Genomic DNA, 19,944 nt, shown 5'->3' with positions numbered 1-19,944 from the left:
ACAGAGTAGGAAAGTACAAACAAAGTGCAGTGCTTCCAAAATTTGGTGGACACATCCGAAAGAAAGCGTCCTGAGGTCATTTTTAAGTAGAGAAGAGTTTTCTTTGGCCACTGGATTATTATTATGTGTTATGCATACAATTGTGCAGCTGAGTATGCCCTCTTTTAGCAAACCACATGGAAGCTGTGACACAGGTATGCAGAAAAAGGTATTGTGGACGACTCCTGTGAAATTGAATGACTTAGAGAGGCACTTACCTTTTCAAAAAGAGAAATAAATAAAAATTGACACTGTCTGAGAGGAAAGGGCCTGTTGTCTCTTTTTTAGATCTGCAGTACAAGACATATTTTAATGATGGGAGAGCAGCATAAGGATGTGTGCAGTGCGCTTGCTTTAAATGGCCTGCTGGTAGCCGCAGCACTCGCTTACGGCCATACCACCCTGTGCAGGTCCGAACTCGTCTGATCTCGGAAGCCAAACAGGGCTGGGCCTGGTTAGTACTTGGGTGGGAGACTTCCTGGGAATACCAGGTGCTGTAAGATTTTTCTTTTCATTGTTTGTTTTAACTCATACACTCCCCTGGCTCAACTGGGATATATTTATTTATCCTTGGAAATTGGTTGTTTGATTGATTTTCTTTCATTTAGCTTTCTCTGTGGCAAAGGACAGCTTGCTCATTTATCTTGCCTCCTACAGAAAGCAGTAGAGGGTTTTTTTTGCTCTTTCTTGACTGCAACATACAGAGTAGGAAAGTACAAACAAAGTGCAGTGCTTCCAAAATTTGGTGGACACATCCGAAAGAAAGCGTCCTGAGGTCATTTTTTAAGTAGAGAAGAGTTTTCTTTGGCCACTGGATTATTATTATGTGTTAAGCCTATAATTGTGCAGCTGAGTATGCCCTTTTTAGCAAACAACATGGAAGCTATGACACAGGTATGCAGAAAAAGGTATTGTGGACGACTCCTGTGAAATTGAATGAATAGAGAGGAGGCACTTACCTTTTCAAAAAGAGAAATAAATAAAAATAGACAATGTCTGAGAGGAAAGGGCCTGTTGTCTCTTTTTTTAGAGCTGCAGTACAAGACATATTTTAATGATGGGAGAGCAGCATAAGGATGCGTGCAGTGCGCTTGCTTTAAATGGCCTGCTGGTAGCCCCAGCCCTCGCTTATGGCCATACCACCCTGTGCAGGCCCGAACTCGTCTGATCTCGGAAGCCAAACAGGGCTGGGCCTGGTTAGTACTTGGATGGGAGACTTCCTGGGAATACCAGGTGCTGTAAGATTTTTCTTTTCCTTGTTTGTTTTAACTCATACACTCCCCCCTGGATCAACTGGGATATATTTATTTATCCTTGGAAATTGGTTGTTTGATTGATTTTCTTTCATTTAGCTTTCTCTGTGGCAAAGGACAGCTTGCTCATTTATCTTGCCTCCTACAGAAAGCAGTAGAGGTTTTTTTTTTGCTCTTTCTTGACTGCAACATACAGAGTTGGAAAGTACAAACAAAGTGCAGTGCTTCCAAAATTTGGTGGACACATCCGAAAGAAAGCGTCCTGAGGTCATTTTTTAAGTAGAGAAGAGTTTTCTTTGGCCACTGGATTATTATTATGTGTTAAGCATATAATTGTGCAGCTGAGTATGCCCTCTTTTAGCAAACCACATGGAAGCTGTGACACAGGTATGCAGAAAAAGGTATTGTGGACGACTCCTGTGAAATTGAATAAATAGAGAGGCACTTACCTTTTCAAAAAGAGAAATAAATAAAAATTGACACTGTCTGAGAGGAAAGGGCCTGTTGTCTCTTTTTTAGATCTGCAGTACAAGACATATTTTAATGATGGGAGAGCAGCATAAGGATGTGTGCAGTGCGCTTGCTTTAAATGGCCTGCTGGTAGCCGCAGCACTCGCTTACGGCCATACCACCCTGTGCAGGTCCGAACTCGTCTGATCTCGGAAGCCAAACAGGGCTGGGCCTGGTTAGTACTTGGGTGGGAGACTTCCTGGGAATACCAGGTGCTGTAAGATTTTTCTTTTCCTTGTTTGTTTTAACTCATACACTCCCCCTGGCTCAACTGGGATATATTTATTTATCCTTGGAAATTGGTTGTTTGATTGATTTTCTTTCATTTAGCTTTCTCTGTGGCAAAGGACAGCTTGCTCATTTATCTTGCCTCCTACAGAAAGCAGTAGAGGGTTTTTTTTGCTCTTTCTTGACTGCAACATACAGAGTAGGAAAGTACAAACAAAGTGCAGTGCTTCCAAAATTTGGTGGACACATCCGAAAGAAAGCGTCCTGAGGTCATTTTTTAAGTAGAGAAGAGTTTTCTTTGGCCACTGGATTATTATTATGTGTTATGCATACAATTGTGCAGCTGAGTATGCCCTCTTTTAGCAAACCACATGGAAGCTGTGACACAGGTATGCAGAAAAAGGTATTGTGGACGACTCCTGTGAAATTGAATGACATAGAGAGGCACTTACCTTTTCAAAAAGAGAAATAAATAAAAATTGACACTGTCTGAGAGGAAAGGGCCTGTTGTCTCTTTTTTAGATCTGCAGTACAAGACATATTTTAATGATGGGAGAGCAGCATAAGGATGTGTGCAGTGCGCTTGCTTTAAATGGCCTGCTGGTAGCCGCAGCACTCGCTTACGGCCATACCACCCTGTGCAGGTCCGAACTCGTCTGATCTCGGAAGCCAAACAGGGCTGGGCCTGGTTAGTACTTGGGTGGGAGACTTCCTGGGAATACCAGGTGCTGTAAGATTTTTCTTTTCCTTGTTTGTTTTAACTCATACACTCCCCTGGCTCAACTGGGATATATTTATTTATCCTTGGAAATTGGTTGTTTGATTGATTTTCTTTCATTTAGCTTTCTCTGTGGCAAAGGACAGCTTGCTCATTTATCTTGTCTCCTACAGAAAGCAGTAGAGGGTTTTTTTTGCTCTTTCTTGACTGCAACATACAGAGTAGGAAAGTACAAACAAAGTGCAGTGCTTCCAAAATTTGGTGGACACATCCGAAAGAAAGCGTCCTGAGGTCATTTTTTAAGTAGAGAAGAGTTTTCTTTGGCCACTGGATTATTATTATGTGTTAAGCCTATAATTGTGCAGCTGAGTATGCCCCTTTTAGCAAACAACATGGAAGCTATGACACAGGTATGCAGAAAAAGGTATTGTGGACGACTCCTGTGAAATTGAATGAATAGAGAGGAGGCACTTACCTTTTCAAAAAGAGAAATAAATAAAAATAGACAATGTCTGAGAGGAAAGGGCCTGTTGTCTCTTTTTTAGAGCTGCAGTACAAGACATATTTTAATGATGGGAGAGCAGCATAAGGATGCGTGCAGTGCGCTTGCTTTAAATGGCCTGCTGGTAGCCCCAGCCCTCGCTTATGGCCATACCACCCTGTGCAGGCCCGAACTCGTCTGATCTCGGAAGCCAAACAGGGCTGGGCCTGGTTAGTACTTGGATGGGAGACTTCCTGGGAATACCAGGTGCTGTAAGATTTTTCTTTTCCTTGTTTGTTTTAACTCATACACTCCCCCCTGGCTCAACTGGGATATATTTATTTATCCTTGGAAATTGGTTGTTTGATTGATTTTCTTTCATTTAGCTTTCTCTGTGGCAAAGGACAGCTTGCTCATTTATCTTGCCTCCTACAGAAAGCAGTAGAGGGTTTTTTTTTGCTCTTTCTTGACTGCAACATACAGAGTTGGAAAGTACAAACAAAGTGCAGTGCTTCCAAAATTTGGTGGACACATCCGAAAGAAAGCGTCCTGAGGTCATTTTTTAAGTAGAGAAGAGTTTTCTTTGGCCACTGGATTATTATTATGTGTTAAGCATATAATTGTGCAGCTGAGTATGCCCTCTTTAGCAAAACCACATGGAAGCTGTGACACAGGTATGCAGAAAAGGTATTGTGGACGACTCCTGTGAAATTGAATAAATAGAGAGGCACTTACCTTTTCAAAAAGAGAAATAAATAAAAATTGACACTGTCTGAGAGGAAAGGGCCTGTTGTCTCTTTTTTAGATCTGCAGTACAAGACATATTTTAATGATGGGAGAGCAGCATAAGGATGTGTGCAGTGCGCTTGCTTTAAATGGCCTGCTGGTAGCCGCAGCACTCGCTTACGGCCATACCACCCCTGTGCAGGTCCGAACTCGCCTGATCTCGGAAGCCAAACAGGGCTGGGCCTGGTTAGTACTTGGGTGGGAGACTTCCTGGGAATACCAGGTGCTGTAAGATTTTTCTTTTCCTTGTTTGTTTTAACTCATACACTCCCCCTGGCTCAACTGGGATATATTTATTTATCCTTGGAAATTGGTTGTTTGATTGATTTTCTTTCATTTAGCTTTCTCTGTGGCAAAGGACAGCTTGCTCATTTATCTTGCCTCCTACAGAAAGCAGTAGAGGGTTTTTTTTGCTCTTTCTTGACTGCAACATACAGAGTAGGAAAGTACAAACAAAGTGCAGTGCTTCCAAAATTTGGTGGACACATCCGAAAGAAAGCGTCCTGAGGTCATTTTTTAAGTAGAGAAGAGTTTTCTTTGGCCACTGGATTATTATTATGTGTTAAGCATATAATTGTGCAGCTGAGTATGCCCTTTTTAGCAAACAACATGGAAGCTATGACACAGGTATGCAGAAAAGGTATTGTGGACGACTCCTGTGAAATTGAATGAATAGAGAGGAGGCACTTACCTTTTCAAAAAGAGAAATAAATAAAAATAGACAATGTCTGAGAGGAAAGGGCCTGTTGTCTCTTTTTTTAGAGCTGCAGTACAAGACATATTTTAATGATGGGAGAGCAGCATAAGGATGTGTGCAGTGCGCTTGCTTTAAATGGCCTGCTGGTAGCCGCAGCACTCGCTTACGGCCATACCACCCTGTGCAGGCCCGAACTCGTCTGATCTCGGAAGCCAAACAGGGCTGGGCCTGGTTAGTACTTGGATGGGAGACTTCCTGGGAATACCAGGTGCTGTAAGATTTTTCTTTTCCTTGTTTGTTTTAACTCATACACTCCCCCCTGGCTCAACTGGGATATATTTATTTATCCTTGGAAATTGGTTGTTTGATTGATTTTCTTTCATTTAGCTTTCTCTGTGGCAAAGGACAGCTTGCTCATTTATCTTGCCTCCTACAGAAAGCAGTAGAGGTTTTTTTTTTGCTCTTTCTTGACTGCAACATACAGAGTTGGAAAGTACAAACAAAGTGCAGTGCTTCAAAATTTGGTGGACACATCCGAAAGAAAGCGTCCTGAGGTCATTTTTAAGTAGAGAAGAGTTTTCTTTGGCCACTGGATTATTATTATGTGTTAAGCATATAATTGTGCAGCTGAGTATGCCCTCTTTTAGCAAACCACATGGAAGCTGTGACACAGGTATGCAGAAAAAGGTATTGTGGACGACTCCTGTGAAATTGAATAAATAGAGAGGCACTTACCTTTTCAAAAAGAGAAATAAATAAAAATTGACACTGTCTGAGAGGAAAGGGCCTGTTGTCTCTTTTTTTAGATCTGCAGTACAAGACATATTTTAATGATGGGAGAGCAGCATAAGGATGTGTGCAGTGCGCTTGCTTTAAATGGCCTGCTGGTAGCCGCAGCACTCGCTTACGGCCATACCACCCTGTGCAGGTCCGAACTCGTCTGATCTCGGAAGCCAAACAGGGCTGGGCCTGGTTAGTACTTGGGTGGGAGACTTCCTGGGAATACCAGGTGCTGTAAGATTTTTCTTTTCCTTGTTTGTTTTAACTCATACACTCCCCCCTGGCTCAACTGGGATATATTTATTTATCCTTGGAAATTGGTTGTTTGATTGATTTTCTTTCATTTAGCTTTCTCTGTGGCAAAGGACAGCTTGCTCATTTATCTTGCCTCCTACAGAAAGCAGTAGAGGGTTTTTTTTTTTGCTCTTTCTTGACTGCAACATACAGAGTTGGAAAGTACAAACAAAGTGCAGTGCTTCCAAAATTTGGTGGACACATCCGAAAGAAAGCGTCCTGAGGTCATTTTTTAAGTAGAGAAGAGTTTTCTTTGGCCACTGGATTATTATTATGTGTTAAGCATATAATTGTGCAGCTGAGTATGCCCTCTTTTAGCAAACCACATGGAAGCTGTGACACAGGTATGCAGAAAAAGGTATTGTGGACGACTCCTGTGAAATTGAATAAATAGAGAGGCACTTACCTTTTCAAAAGAGAAATAAATAAAAATTGACACTGTCTGAGAGGAAAGGGCCTGTTGTCTCTTTTTTAGAGCTGCAGTACAAGACATATTTTAATGATGGGAGAGCAGCATAAGGATGCGTGCAGTGCGCTTGCTTTAAATGGCCTGCTGGTAGCCGCAGCACTCGCTTACGGCCATACCACCCTGTGCAGGCCCGAACTCGTCTGATCTCGGAAGCCAAACAGGGCTGGGCCTGGTTAGTACTTGGATGGGAGACTTCCTGGGAATACCAGGTGCTGTAAGATTTTTCTTTTCCTTGTTTGTTTTAACTCATAACTACCCCCTTGGCTCAACTGGGATATATTTATTTATCCTTGGAAATTGGTTGTTTGATTGATTTTCTTTCATTTAGCTTTCTCTGTGGCAAAGGACAGCTTGCTCATTTATCTTGCCTCCTACAGAAAGCAGTAGAGGGTTTTTTTTTGCTCTTTCTTGACTGCAACATACAGAGTTGGAAAGTACAAACAAAGTGCAGTGCTTCCAAAATTTGGTGGACACATCCGAAAGAAAGCGTCCTGGAGGTCATTTTTTAAGTAGAGAAGAGTTTTCTTTGGCCACTGGATTATTATTATGTGTTAAGCATATAATTGTGCAGCTGAGTATGCCCTCTTTTAGCAAACCACATGGAAGCTGTGACACAGGTATGCAGAAAAAGGTATTGTGGACGACTCCTGTGAAATTGAATAAATAGAGAGGCACTTACCTTTTCAAAAAGAGAAATAAATAAAAATAGACAATGTCTGAGAGGAAAGGGCCTGTTGTCTCTTTTTTAGATCTGCAGTACAAGACATATTTTAATTATGGGAGAGCAGCATAAGGATGTGTGCAGTGCGCTTGCTTTAAATGGCCTGCTGGTAGCCGCGAGCACTCGCTTACGGCCATACCACCCTGTGCAGGTCCGAACTCGTCTGATCTCGGAAGCCAAACAGGGCTGGGCCTGGTTAGTACTTGGGTGGGAGACTTCCTGGGAATACCAGGTGCTGTAAGATTTTTCTTTTCCTTGTTTGTTTTAACTCATACACTCCCCCTGGCTCAACTGGGATATATTTATTTATCCTTGGAAATTGTTGTTTGATTGATTTTCTTTCATTTAGCTTTCTCTGTGGCAAAGGACAGCTTGCTCATTTATCTTGCCTCCTACAGAAAGCAGTAGAGGTTTTTTTTGCTCTTTCTTGACTGCAACATACAGAGTAGGAAAGTACAAACAAAGTGCAGTGCTTCCAAAATTTGGTGGACACATCCGAAAGAAAGCGTCCTGAGGTCATTTTTTAAGTAGAGAAGAGTTTTCTTTGGCCACTGGATTATTATTATGTGTTATGCATATAATTGTGCAGCTGAGTATGCCCTCTTTTAGCAAACCACATGGAAGCTGTGACACAGGTATGCAGAAAAAGGTATTGTGGACGACTCCTGTGAAATTGAATGACATAGAGAGGCACTTACCTTTTCAAAAAGAGAAATAAATAAAAATTGACACTGTCTGAGAGGAAAGGGCCTGTTGTCTCTTTTTTAGATCTGCAGTACAAGACATATTTTAATGATGGGAGAGCAGCATAAGGATGTGTGCAGTGCGCTTGCTTTAAATGGCCTGCTGGTAGCCGCAGCACTCGCTTACGGCCATACCACCCTGTGCAGGTCCGAACTCGTCTGATCTCGGAAGCCAAACAGGGCTGGGCCTGGTTAGTACTTGGGTGGGAGACTTCCTGGGAATACCAGGTGCTGTAAGATTTTTCTTTTCCTTGTTTGTTTTAACTCATACACTCCCCTGGCTCAACTGGGATATATTTATTTATCCTTGGAAATTGGTTGTTTGATTGATTTTCTTTCATTTAGCTTTCTCTGTGGCAAAGGACAGCTTGCTCATTTATCTTGCCTCCTACAGAAAGCAGTAGAGGTTTTTTTTTGCTCTTTCTTGACTGCAACATACAGAGTAGGAAAGTACAAACAAAGTGCAGTGCTTCCAAAATTTGGTGGACACATCCGAAAGAAAGCGTCCTGAGGTCATTTTTTAAGTAGAGAAGAGTTTTCTTTGGCCACTGGATTATTATTATGTGTTAAGCATATAATTGTGCAGCTGAGTATGCCCCTTTTAGCAAACACACATGGAAGCTATGACACAGGTATGCAGAAAAAGGTATTGTGGACGACTCCTGTGAAATTGAATGAATAGAGAGGAGGCACTTACCTTTTCAAAAAGAGAAATAAATAAAAATAGACAATGTCTGAGAGGAAAGGGCCTGTTGTCTCTTTTTTTAGAGCTGCAGTACAAGACATATTTTAATGATGGGAGAGCAGCATAAGGATGCGTGCAGTGCGCTTGCTTTAAATGGCCTGCTGGTAGCCGCAGCACTCGCTTATGGCCATACCACCCTGTGCAGGCCCGAACTCGTCTGATCTCGGAAGCCAAACAGGGCTGGGCCTGGTTAGTACTTGGATGGGAGACTTCCTGGGAATACCAGGTGCTGTAAGATTTTTCTTTTCCTTGTTTGTTTTAACTCATACACTCCCCCTGGCTCAACTGGGATATATTTATTTATCCTTGGAAATTGGTTGTTTGATTGATTTTCTTTCATTTAGCTTTCTCTGTGGCAAAGGACAGCTTGCTCATTTATCTTGCCTCCTACAGAAAGCAGTAGAGGGTTTTTTTTTGCTCTTTCTTGACTGCAACATACAGAGTTGGAAAGTACAAACAAAGTGCAGTGCTTCAAAATTTGGTGGACACATCCGAAAGAAAGCGTCCTGAGGTCATTTTTAAGTAGAGAAGAGTTTTCTTTGGCCACTGGATTATTATTATGTGTTAAGCATATAATTGTGCAGCTGAGTATGCCCTTTTTAGCAAACAACATGGAAGCTATGACACAGGTATGCAGAAAAAGGTATTGTGGACGACTCCTGTGAAATTGAATGAATAGAGAGGAGGCACTTACCTTTTCAAAAAGAGAAATAAATAAAAATAGACAATGTCTGAGAGGAAAGGGCCTGTTGTCTCTTTTTTTAGAGCTGCAGTACAAGACATATTTTAATGATGGGAGAGCAGCATAAGGATGCGTGCAGTGCGCTTGCTTTAAATGGCCTGCTGGTAGCCGCAGCACTCGCTTACGGCCATACCACCCTGTGCAGGCCCGAACTCGTCTGATCTCGGAAGCCAAACAGGGCTGGGCCTGGTTAGTACTTGGATGGGAGACTTCCTGGGAATACCAGGTGCTGTAAGATTTTTCTTTTCCTTGTTTGTTTTAACTCATAACGACTCCCCTTGACTCAACTGGGATATATTTATTTATCCTTGGAAATTGGTTGTTTGATTGATTTTCTTTCATTTAGCTTTCTCTGTGGCAAAGGACAGCTTGCTCATTTATCTTGCCTCCTACAGAAAGCAGTAGAGGGTTTTTTTTTGCTCTTTCTTGACTGCAACATACAGAGTTGGAAAGTACAAACAAAGTGCAGTGCTTCCAAAATTTGGTGGACACATCCGAAAGAAAGCGTCCTGAGGTCATTTTTTAAGTAGAGAAGAGTTTTCTTTGGCCACTGGATTATTATTATGTGTTAAGCATATAATTGTGCAGCTGAGTATGCCCTCTTTTAGCAAACCACATGGAAGCTGTGACACAGGTATGCAGAAAAAGGTATTGTGGACGACTCCTGTGAAATTGAATAAATAGAGAGGCACTTACCTTTTCAAAAAGAGAAATAAATAAAAATTGACACTGTCTGAGAGGAAAGGGCCTGTTGTCTCTTTTTTAGATCTGCAGTACAAGACATATTTTAATGATGGGAGAGCAGCATAAGGATGTGTGCAGTGCGCTTGCTTTAAATGGCCTGCTGGTAGCCGCAGCACTCGCTTACGGCCATACCACCCTGTGCAGGTCCGAACTCGTCTGATCTCGGAAGCCAAACAGGGCTGGGCCTGGTTAGTACTTGGGTGGGAGACTTCCTGGGAATACCAGGTGCTGTAAGATTTTTCTTTTCCTTGTTTGTTTTAACTCATACACTCCCCCCTGGCTCAACTGGGATATATTTATTTATCCTTGGAAATTGGTTGTTTGATTGATTTTCTTTCATTTAGCTTTCTCTGTGGCAAAGGACAGCTTGCTCATTTATCTTGCCTCCTACAGAAAGCAGTAGAGGTTTTTTTTTTGCTCTTTCTTGACTGCAACATACAGAGTAGGAAAGTACAAACAAAGTGCAGTGCTTCCAAAATTTGGTGGACACATCCGAAAGAAAGCGTCCTGAGGTCATTTTTTAAGTAGAGAAGAGTTTTCTTTGGCCACTGGATTATTATTATGTGTTAAGCATATAATTGTGCAGCTGAGTATGCCCTCTTTTAGTAAAACCACATGGAAGCTGTGACACAGGTATGCAGAAAAAGGTATTGTGGACGACTCCTGTGAAATTGAATGACTTAGAGAGGCACTTACCTTTTCAAAAGAGAAATAAATAAAAATTGACACTGTCTGAGAGGAAAGGGCCTGTTGTCTCTTTTTTAGATCTGCAGTACAAGACATATTTTAATGATGGGAGAGCAGCATAAGGATGTGTGCAGTGCGCTTGCTTTAAATGGCCTGCTGGTAGCCGCGAGCACTCGCTTACGGCCATACTCACCCTGTGCAGGTCCGAACTCGTCTGATCTCGGAAGCCAAACAGGGCTGGGCCTGGTTAGTACTTGGGTGGGAGACTTCCTGGGAATACCAGGTGCTGTAAGATTTTTCTTTTCCTTGTTTGTTTTAACTCATACACTCCCCTGGCTCAACTGGGATATATTTATTTATCCTTGGAAATTGGTTGTTTGATTGATTTTCTTTCATTTAGCTTTCTCTGTGGCAAAGGACAGCTTGCTCATTTATCTTGCCTCCTACAGAAAGCAGTAGAGGGTTTTTTTGCTCTTTCTTGACTGCAACATACAGAGTAGGAAAGTACAAACAAAGTGCAGTGCTTCCAAAATTTGGTGGACACATCCGAAAGAAAGCGTCCTGAGGTCATTTTTTAAGTAGAGAAGAGTTTTCTTTGGCCACTGGATTATTATTATGTGTTAAGCCTATAATTGTGCAGCTGAGTATGCCCTTTTAGCAAACAACATGGAAGCTATGACACAGGTATGCAGAAAAAGGTATTGTGGACGACTCCTGTGAAATTGAATGAATAGAGAGGAGGCACTTACCTTTTCAAAAAGAGAAATAAATAAAAATAGACAATGTCTGAGAGGAAAGGGCCTGTTGTCTCTTTTTTAGAGCTGCAGTACAAGACATATTTTAATGATGGGAGAGCAGCATAAGGATGCGTGCAGTGCGCTTGCTTTAAATGGCCTGCTGGTAGCCCCAGCACTCGCTTATGGCCATACCACCCTGTGCAGGCCCGAACTCGTCTGATCTCGGAAGCCAAACAGGGCTGGGCCTGGTTAGTACTTGGATGGGAGACTTCCTGGGAATACCAGGTGCTGTAAGATTTTCTTTTCCTTGTTTGTTTTAACTCATAACTTGATCCCCCTGGATCAACTGGGATATATTTATTTATCCTTGGAAATTGGTTGTTTGATTGATTTTCTTTCATTTAGCTTTCTCTGTGGCAAAGGACAGCTTGCTCATTTATCTTGCCTCCTACAGAAAGCAGTAGAGGGTTTTTTTTTGCTCTTTCTTGACTGCAACATACAGAGTTGGAAAGTACAAACAAAGTGCAGTGCTTCCAAAATTTGGTGGACACATCCGAAAGAAAGCGTCCTGAGGTCATTTTTAAGTAGAGAAGAGTTTTCTTTGGCCACTGGATTATTATTATGTGTTAAGCATATAATTGTGCAGCTGAGTATGCCCTTTTAGCAAACAACATGGAAGCTATGACACAGGTATGCAGAAAAAGGTATTGTGGACGACTCCTGTGAAATTGAATGAATAGAGAGGAGGCACTTACCTTTTCAAAAGAGAAATAAATAAAAATAGACAATGTCTGAGAGGAAAGGGCCTGTTGTCTCTTTTTTTAGAGCTGCAGTACAAGACATATTTTAATGATGGGAGAGCAGCATAAGGATGCGTGCAGTGCGCTTGCTTTAAATGGCCTGCTGGTAGCCCCATTCCTCGCTTATGGCCATACCACCCTGTGCAGGCCCGAACTCGTCTGATCTCGGAAGCCAAACAGGGCTGGGCCTGGTTAGTACTTGGATGGGAGACTTCCTGGGAATACCAGGTGCTGTAAGATTTTTCTTTTCCTTGTTTGTTTTAACTCATAACTTGATCCCCCTGGATCAACTGGGATATATTTATTTATCCTTGGAAATTTGATTGATTTTCTTTCATTTAGCTTTCTCTGTGGCAAAGGACAGCTTGCTCATTTATCTTGCCTCCTACAGAAAGCAGTAGAGGGTTTTTTTTTTTTGCTCTTTCTTGACTGCAACATACAGAGTTGGAAAGTACAAACAAAGTGCAGTGCTTCCAAAATTTGGTGGACACATCCGAAAGAAAGCGTCCTGAGGTCATTTTTTAAGTAGAGAAGAGTTTTCTTTGGCCACTGGATTATTATTATGTGTTAAGCATATAATTGTGCAGCTGAGTATGCCCTCTTTTAGCAAACCACATGGAAGCTGTGACACAGGTATGCAGAAAAGGTATTGTGGGCGACTCCTGTGAAATTGAATAAATAGAGAGGCACTTACCTTTTCAAAAGAGAAATAAATAAAAATTGACACTGTCTGAGAGGAAAGGGCCTGTTGTCTCTTTTTTTAGATCTGCAGTACAAGACATATTTTAATTATGGGAGAGCAGCATAAGGATGTGTGCAGTGCGCTTGCTTTAAATGGCCTGCTGGTAGCCGCAGCACTAAGCTACGGCCATACCACCCTGTGCAGGTCCGAACTTCGTCTGATCTCGGAAGCCAAACAGGGCTGGGCCTGGTTAGTACTTGGATGGGAGACTTCCTGGGAATACCAGGTGCTGTAAGATTTTTCTTTTCCTTGTTTGTTTTAACTCATAACTTGATCCCCCTGGATCAACTGGGATATATTTATTTATCCTTGGAAATTTGATTGATTTTCTTTCATTTAGCTTTCTCTGTGGCAAAGGACAGCTTGCTCATTTATCTTGCCTCCTACAGAAAGCAGTAGAGGGTTTTTTTTTTTTTGCTCTTTCTTGACTGCAACATACAGAGTTGGAAAGTACAAACAAAGTGCAGTGCTTCAAAATTTGGTGGACACATCCGAAGAAAGCGTCCTGAGGTCATTTTTTAAGTAGAGAAGAGTTTTCTTTGGCCACTGGATTATTATTATGTGTTAAGCATATAATTGTGCAGCTGAGTATGCCCTCTTTTAGCAAACCACATGGAAGCTGTGACACAGGTATGCAGAAAAAGGTATTGTGGACGACTCCTGTGAAATTGAATAAATAGAGAGGCACTTACCTTTTCAAAAAGAGAAATAAATAAAAATTGACACTGTCTGAGAGGAAAGGGCCTGTTGTCTCTTTTTTTAGATCTGCAGTACAAGACATATTTTAATTATGGGAGAGCAGCATAAGGATGTGTGCAGTCGCTTGCTTTAAATGGCCTGCTGGTAGCCGCGAGCACTAAGCTACTGGCCATACCACCCTGTGCAGGTCGAACTTCGTCTGATCTCGGAAGCCAAACAGGGCTGGGCCTGGTTAGTACTTGGGTGGGAGACTTCCTGGGAATACCAGGTGCTGTAAGATTTTTCTTTTCCTTGTTTGTTTTAACTCATACACTCCCCTGGCTCAACTGGGATATATTTATTTATCCTTGGAAATTTGATTGATTTTCTTTCATTTAGCTTTCTCTGTGGCAAAGGACAGCTTGCTCATTTATCTTGCCTCCTACAGAAAGCAGTAGAGGGTTTTTTTGCTCTTTCTTGACTGCAACATACAGAGTAGGAAAGTACAAACAAAGTGCAGTGCTTCCAAAATTTGGTGGACACATCCGAAAGAAAGCGTCCTGAGGTCATTTTTTAAGTAGAGAAGAGTTTTCTTTGGCCACTGGATTATTATTATGTGTTAAGCCTATAATTGTGCAGCTGAGTATGCCCTTTTAGCAAACAACATGGAAGCTATGACACAGGTATGCAGAAAAAGGTATTGTGGACGACTCCTGTGAAATTGAATGAATAGAGAGGAGGCACTTACCTTTTCAAAAGAGAAATAAATAAAAATAGACAATGTCTGAGAGGAAAGGGCCTGTTGTCTCTTTTTTTAGAGCTGCAGTACAAGACATATTTTAATGATGGGAGAGCAGCATAAGGATGCGTGCAGTGCGCTTGCTTTAAATGGCCTGCTGGTAGCCCCAGCCCTCAGCTTATGGCCATACCACCCTGTGCAGGCCCGAACTCGTCTGATCTCGGAAGCCAAACAGGGCTGGGCCTGGTTAGTACTTGGATGGGAGACTTCCTGGGAATACCAGGTGCTGTAAGATTTTTCTTTTCCTTGTTTGTTTTAACTCATAACTTGATCCCCTGGATCAACTGGGATATATTTATTTATCCTTGGAAATTGGTTGTTTGATTGATTTTCTTTCATTTAGCTTTCTCTGTGGCAAAGGACAGCTTGCTCATTTATCTTGCCTCCTACAGAAAGCAGTAGAGGGTTTTTATTTGCTCTTTCTTGACTGCAACATACAGAGTTGGAAAGTACAAACAAAGTGCAGTGCTTCCAAAATTTGGTGGACACATCCGAAAGAAAGCGTCCTGAGGTCATTTTTTAAGTAGAGAAGAGTTTTCTTTGGCCACTGGATTATTATTATGTGTTAAGCATATAATTGTGCAGCTGAGTATGCCCTTTTTAGCAAACAACATGGAAGCTATGACACAGGTATGCAGAAAAAGTTATTGTGGACGACTCCTGTGAAATTGAATGAATAGAGAGGAGGCACTTACCTTTTCAAAAAGAGAAATAAATAAAAATAGACAATGTCTGAGAGGAAAGGGCCTGTTGTCTCTTTTTTTAGAGCTGCAGTACAAGACATATTTTAATGATGGGAGAGCAGCATAAGGATGCGTGCAGTCGCTTGCTTTAAATGGCCTGCTGGTAGCCCCAGCCCTCGCTTATGGCCATACCACCCTGTGCAGGCCCGAACTGCGTCTGATCTCGAAGCCAAACAGGGCTGGGCCTGGTTAGTACTTGGATGGGAGACTTCCTGGGAATACCAGGTGCTGTAAGATTTTTTCTTTTCCTTGTTTGTTTTAACTCATAACTTGATCCCCCTTGATCAACTGGGATATATTTATTTATCCTTGGAAATTGGTTGTTTGATTGATTTTCTTTCATTTAGCTTTCTCTGTGGCAAAGGACAGCTTGCTCATTTATCTTGCCTCCTACAGAAAGCAGTAGAGGGTTTTTTTTGCTCTTTCTTGACTGCAACATACAGAGTTGGAAAGTACAAACAAAGTGCAGTGCTTCAAAATTTGGTGGACACATCCGAAAGAAAGCGTCCTGAGGTCATTTTTTAAGTAGAGAAGAGTTTTCTTTGGCCACTGGATTATTATTATGTGTTAAGCATATAATTGTGCAGCTGAGTATGCCCTCTTTTAGCAAACCACATGGAAGCTGTGACACAGGTATGCAGAAAAAGGTATTGTGGACGACTCCTGTGAAATTGAATAAATAGAGAGGCACTTACCTTTTCAAAAAGAGAAATAAATAAAAATTGACACTGTCTGAGAGGAAAGGGCCTGTTGTCTCTTTTTTTAGATCTGCAGTACAAGACATATTTTAATTATGGGAGAGCAGCATAAGGATGTGTGCAGTGCGCTTGCTTTAAATGGCCTGCTGGTAGCCGCAGCACTCAGCCTACGGCCATACCACCCTGTGCAGGTCCGAACTCGTCTGATCTCGGAAGCCAAACAGGGCTGGGCCTGGTTAGTACTTGGGTGGGAGACTTCCTGGGAATACCAGGTGCTGTAAGATTTTTCTTTTCCTTGTTTGTTTTAACTCATACACTCCCCTGGCTCAACTGGGATATATTTATTTATCCTTGGAAATTTGATTGATTTTCTTTCATTTAGCTTTCTCTGTGGCAAAGGACAGCTTGCTCATTTATCTTGCCTCCTACAGAAAGCAGTAGAGGGTTTTTTTGCTCTTTCTTGACTGCAACATACAGAGTAGGAAAGTACAAACAAAGTGCAGTGCTTCCAAAATTTGGTGGACACATCCGAAAGAAAGCGTCCTGAGGTCATTTTTTAAGTAGAGAAGAGTTTTCTTTGGCCACTGGATTATTATTATGTGTTAAGCCTATAATTGTGCAGCTGAGTATGCCCTTTTTAGCAAACAACATGGAAGCTATGACACAGGTATGCAGAAAAAGGTATTGTGGATCGACTCCTGTGAAATTGAATGAATAGAGAGGAGGCACTTACCTTTTCAAAAATAGAAATAAATAAAAATAGACAATGTCTGAGAGGAAAGGGCCTGTTGTCTCTTTTTTAGAGCTGCAGTACAAGACATATTTTAATGATGGGAGAGCAGCATAAGGATGCGTGCAGTGCGCTTGCTTTAAATGGCCTGCTGGTAGCCCCAGCCCTCAGCTTATGGCCATACCACCCTGTGCAGGCCCGAACTCGTCTGATCTCGGAAGCCAAACAGGGCTGGGCCTGGTTAGTACTTGGATGGGAGACTTCCTGGGAATACCAGGTGCTGTAAGATTTTTCTTTTCCTTGTTTGTTTTAACTCATAACTTGATCCCCCTGGATCAACTGGGATATATTTATTTATCCTTGGAAATTGGTTGTTTGATTGATTTTCTTTCATTTAGCTTTCTCTGTGGCAAAGGACAGCTTGCTCATTTATCTTGCCTCCTACAGAAAGCAGTAGAGGGTTTTTATTTGCTCTTTCTTGACTGCAACATACAGAGTTGGAAAGTACAAACAAAGTGCAGTGCTTCCAAAATTTGGTGGACACATCCGAAAGAAAGCGTCCTGAGGTCATTTTTAAGTAGAGAAGAGTTTTCTTTGGCCACTGGATTATTATTATGTGTTAAGCATATAATTGTGCAGCTGAGTATGCCCTTTTTAGCAAACAACATGGAAGCTATGACACAGGTATGCAGAAAAAGGTATTGTGGACGACTCCTGTGAAATTGAATGAATAGAGAGGAGGCACTTACCTTTTCAAAAGAGAAATAAATAAAAATAGACAATGTCTGAGAGGAAAGGGCCTGTTGTCTCTTTTTTTAGAGCTGCAGTACAAGACATATTTTAATGATGGGAGAGCAGCATAAGGATGCGTGCAGTGCGCTTGCTTTAAATGGCCTGCTGGTAGCCCCAGCCCTCGCTTATGGCCATACCACCCTGTGCAGGCCCGAACTCGTCTGATCTCGGAAGCCAAACAGGGCTGGGCCTGGTTAGTACTTGGATGGGAGACTTCCTGGGAATACCAGGTGCTGTAAGATTTTTCTTTTCCTTGTTTGTTTTAACTCATAACTTGATCCCCCTTGATCAACTGGGATATATTTATTTATCCTTGGAAATTGGTTGTTTGATTGATTTTCTTTCATTTAGCTTTCTCTGTGGCAAAGGACAGCTTGCTCATTTATCTTGCCTCCTACAGAAAGCAGTAGAGGGTTTTTTTTTTGCTCTTTCTTGACTGCAACATACAGAGTTGGAAAGTACAAACAAAGTGCAGTGCTTCCAACATTTGGTGGACACATCCGAAAGAAAGCGTCCTGAGGTCATTTTTTTAAGTAGAGAAGAGTTTTCTTTGGCCACTGGATTATTATTATGTGTTAAGCATATAATTGTGCAGCTGAGTATGCCCTCTTTTAGCAAACCACATGGAAGCTGTGACACAGGTATGCAGAAAAATGTATTGTGGACGACTCCTGTGAAATTGAATGAATAGAGAGGCACTTACCTTTTCAAAAAGAGAAATAAATAAAAATAGACAATGTCTGAGAGGAAAGGGCCTGTTGTCTCTTTTTTTAGAGCTGCAGTACAAGACATATTTTAATTATGGGAGAGCAGCATAAGGATGTGTGCAGTGCTGCTTGCTTTAAATGGCCTGCTGGTAGCCGCTAGCACTAAGCTTCGGCCATACCACCCTGTGCAGGCCCGAACTCGTCTGATCTCGGAAGCCAAACAGGGCTGGGCCTGGTTAGTACTTGGATGGGAGACTTCCTGGGAATACCAGGTGCTGTAAGATTTTTCTTTTCCTTGTTTGTTTTAACTCATACTCTCCCCCCTGGCTCAACTGGGATATATTTATTTATCCTTGGAAATTTGATTGATTTTCTTTCATTTAGCTTTCTCTGTGGCAAAGGACAGCTTGCTCATTTATCTTGCCTCCTACAGAAAGCAGTAGAGGGTTTTTCTTTTGCTCTTTCTTGACTGCAACATACAGAGTTGGAAAGTACAAACAAAGTGCAGTGCTTCCAAAATTTGGTGGACACATCCGAAAGAAAGCGTCTTGAGGTCATTTTTAAGTAGAGAAGAGTTTTCTTTGGCCACTGGATTATTATTATGTGTTAAGCATATAATTGTGCAGCTGAGTATGCCCTTTTAGCAAACAACATGGAAGCTATGACACAGGTATGCAGAAAAAGGTATTGTGGACTGACTCCTGTGAAATTGAATGAATAGAGAGGAGGCACTTACCTTTTCAAAAAGAGAAATAAATAAAATAGACAATGTCTGAGAGGAAAGGGCCTGTTGTCTCTTTTTTTAGAGCTGCAGTACAAGACATATTTTAATGATGGGAGAGCAGCATAAGGATGTGTGCAGTGCGCTTGCTTTAAATGGCCTGCTGGTAGCCAGCAGCACTAGCTTACGGCCATACCACCCTGTGCAGGCCCGAACTCGTCTGATCTCGGAAGCCAAACAGGGCTGGGCCTGGTTAGTACTTGGGTGGGAGACTTCCTGGGAATACCAGGTGCTGTAAGATTTTTCTTTTCCTTGTTTGTTTTAACTCATACACTCCCCCCTGGCTCAACTGGGATATATTTATTTATCCTTGAAATTGGTTGTTTGATTGATTTTCTTTCATTTAGCTTTCTCTGTGGCAAAGGACAGCTTGCTCATTTATCTTGCCTCCTACAGAAAGCAGTAGAGGGGTTTTTTTTTGCTCTTTCTTGACTGCAACATACAGAGTTGGAAAGTACAAACAAAGTGCAGTGCTTCAAAATTTGGTGGACACATCCGAAAAGAAAGCGTCCTGAGGTCATTTTTAAGTAGAGTAGAGTTTTCTTTGGCCACTGGATTATTATTATGTGTTAAGCATATAATTGTGCAGCTGAGTATGCCCTCTTTTAGCAAACCACATGGAAGCTGTGACACAGGTATGCAGAAAAAGGTATTGTGGACTGACTCCTGTGAAATTGAATAAATAGAGAGGCACTTACCTTTTCAAAAGAGAAATAAATAAAAATTGACACTGTCTGAGAGGAAAGGGCCTGTTGTCTCTTTTTTTAGATCTGCAGTACAAGACATATTTTAATGATGGGAGAGCAGCATAAGGATGTGTGCAGTGCGCTTGCTTTAAATGGCCTGCTGGTAGCCGCAGCACTAAGCTACGGCCATACCACCCTGTGCAGGTCCGAACTCGTCTGATCTCGGAAGCCAAACAGGGCTGGACCTGGTTAGTACTTGGGGGGAGACTTCCTGGGAATACCAGGTGCTGTAAGATTTTTCTTTTCCTTGTTTGTTTTAACTCATACACACCCCCCTGGCTCAACTGGGATATATTTATTTATCCTTGGAAATTGGTTGTTTGATTGATTTTCTTTCATTTAGCTTTCTCTGTG

The 19,944-nt window shown here is 41.8% G+C and overlaps 26 pseudogenes; all 26 read left to right on the top strand.

Moving 5' to 3' along the window:
• Nucleotides 1-423: 423 nt before the first annotated feature.
• Nucleotides 424-542, top strand: LOC127642679 (uncharacterized; annotated as a pseudogene).
• Nucleotides 543-1,165: 623 nt separating this feature from the next.
• On the top strand, nt 1,166-1,284 carry LOC127642654 (uncharacterized; annotated as a pseudogene).
• Nucleotides 1,285-1,907: 623 nt separating this feature from the next.
• On the top strand, nt 1,908-2,026 carry LOC127642678 (uncharacterized; annotated as a pseudogene).
• Nucleotides 2,027-2,648: 622 nt separating this feature from the next.
• LOC127642677 (uncharacterized) lies at nt 2,649-2,767 on the top strand (annotated as a pseudogene).
• Nucleotides 2,768-3,389: 622 nt separating this feature from the next.
• LOC127642653 (uncharacterized) lies at nt 3,390-3,508 on the top strand (annotated as a pseudogene).
• A 622-nt stretch (nt 3,509-4,130) lies between these two features.
• On the top strand, nt 4,131-4,250 carry LOC127642631 (uncharacterized; annotated as a pseudogene).
• Nucleotides 4,251-4,873: 623 nt separating this feature from the next.
• LOC127642680 (uncharacterized) lies at nt 4,874-4,992 on the top strand (annotated as a pseudogene).
• Nucleotides 4,993-5,614: 622 nt separating this feature from the next.
• LOC127642676 (uncharacterized) lies at nt 5,615-5,733 on the top strand (annotated as a pseudogene).
• Nucleotides 5,734-6,357: 624 nt separating this feature from the next.
• LOC127642669 (uncharacterized) lies at nt 6,358-6,476 on the top strand (annotated as a pseudogene).
• A 625-nt stretch (nt 6,477-7,101) lies between these two features.
• Nucleotides 7,102-7,220, top strand: LOC127642675 (uncharacterized; annotated as a pseudogene).
• Nucleotides 7,221-7,840: 620 nt separating this feature from the next.
• LOC127642674 (uncharacterized) lies at nt 7,841-7,959 on the top strand (annotated as a pseudogene).
• A 624-nt stretch (nt 7,960-8,583) lies between these two features.
• Nucleotides 8,584-8,702, top strand: LOC127642645 (uncharacterized; annotated as a pseudogene).
• Nucleotides 8,703-9,325: 623 nt separating this feature from the next.
• LOC127642657 (uncharacterized) lies at nt 9,326-9,444 on the top strand (annotated as a pseudogene).
• A 624-nt stretch (nt 9,445-10,068) lies between these two features.
• LOC127642673 (uncharacterized) lies at nt 10,069-10,187 on the top strand (annotated as a pseudogene).
• Nucleotides 10,188-10,812: 625 nt separating this feature from the next.
• On the top strand, nt 10,813-10,932 carry LOC127642623 (uncharacterized; annotated as a pseudogene).
• Nucleotides 10,933-11,552: 620 nt separating this feature from the next.
• LOC127642633 (uncharacterized) lies at nt 11,553-11,671 on the top strand (annotated as a pseudogene).
• A 624-nt stretch (nt 11,672-12,295) lies between these two features.
• LOC127642621 (uncharacterized) lies at nt 12,296-12,414 on the top strand (annotated as a pseudogene).
• A 620-nt stretch (nt 12,415-13,034) lies between these two features.
• On the top strand, nt 13,035-13,154 carry LOC127642639 (uncharacterized; annotated as a pseudogene).
• A 1,355-nt stretch (nt 13,155-14,509) lies between these two features.
• Nucleotides 14,510-14,628, top strand: LOC127642609 (uncharacterized; annotated as a pseudogene).
• Nucleotides 14,629-15,254: 626 nt separating this feature from the next.
• Nucleotides 15,255-15,373, top strand: LOC127642641 (uncharacterized; annotated as a pseudogene).
• A 626-nt stretch (nt 15,374-15,999) lies between these two features.
• LOC127642599 (uncharacterized) lies at nt 16,000-16,118 on the top strand (annotated as a pseudogene).
• Nucleotides 16,119-16,734: 616 nt separating this feature from the next.
• Nucleotides 16,735-16,853, top strand: LOC127642597 (uncharacterized; annotated as a pseudogene).
• A 626-nt stretch (nt 16,854-17,479) lies between these two features.
• On the top strand, nt 17,480-17,598 carry LOC127642586 (uncharacterized; annotated as a pseudogene).
• Nucleotides 17,599-18,228: 630 nt separating this feature from the next.
• Nucleotides 18,229-18,347, top strand: LOC127642605 (uncharacterized; annotated as a pseudogene).
• A 619-nt stretch (nt 18,348-18,966) lies between these two features.
• On the top strand, nt 18,967-19,085 carry LOC127642691 (uncharacterized; annotated as a pseudogene).
• A 623-nt stretch (nt 19,086-19,708) lies between these two features.
• Nucleotides 19,709-19,826, top strand: LOC127642643 (uncharacterized; annotated as a pseudogene).
• The last annotated feature ends 118 nt before the right edge of the window (nt 19,827-19,944 follow it).

The sequence above is a fragment of the Xyrauchen texanus genome, unplaced genomic scaffold (genome assembly GCF_025860055.1).
Source record: "Xyrauchen texanus isolate HMW12.3.18 unplaced genomic scaffold, RBS_HiC_50CHRs HiC_scaffold_72, whole genome shotgun sequence".
NCBI classification, from domain to species: Eukaryota; Metazoa; Chordata; class Actinopteri; order Cypriniformes; family Catostomidae; genus Xyrauchen; species Xyrauchen texanus.
The sequence above is the reverse complement of the archived record's forward strand: the minus strand, read 5'-3'. Positions and strand labels throughout refer to the sequence as shown.